Raw genomic sequence first — 379 nt, forward strand, 5'->3', positions numbered from 1 at the left:
CAGCAGGAAATTCGCCATATTCTTAACTAGTGCTGGTTTTACTGTGAATTTGAATTCTCTGTTAAAATTCAAAATAGCCCAAAATTTGCTTGGTAATGTTATTATTTTTATAGAGGAAAGCAGCATTGTCTTGTAGCAGGATAGGTTTTGTTTTGAACTTGCAAAGAGTGCAAGAGACATAAATGTCATAAATTTCACAAGACAAAAGTGGGGTCCCCCAAGGCTCGGTCCTTGGGCCAGTGCTGTTCAATGTCTTCATCAGCAACCTGGATGAGGGCATGGAAAGCCCTCTGTCCAGATTCGCAGATGACACCAAACTATGGGGCGAAGCAAACACAAATCCAGGTGGGCCTAGACAGGTTAGAGAAGTGGGCAGGGA

This window comes from Alligator sinensis, unplaced genomic scaffold (assembly GCF_000455745.1).
Source record: "Alligator sinensis unplaced genomic scaffold, ASM45574v1 scaffold190_1, whole genome shotgun sequence".
Classification (NCBI taxonomy): Eukaryota; Metazoa; Chordata; order Crocodylia; family Alligatoridae; genus Alligator; species Alligator sinensis.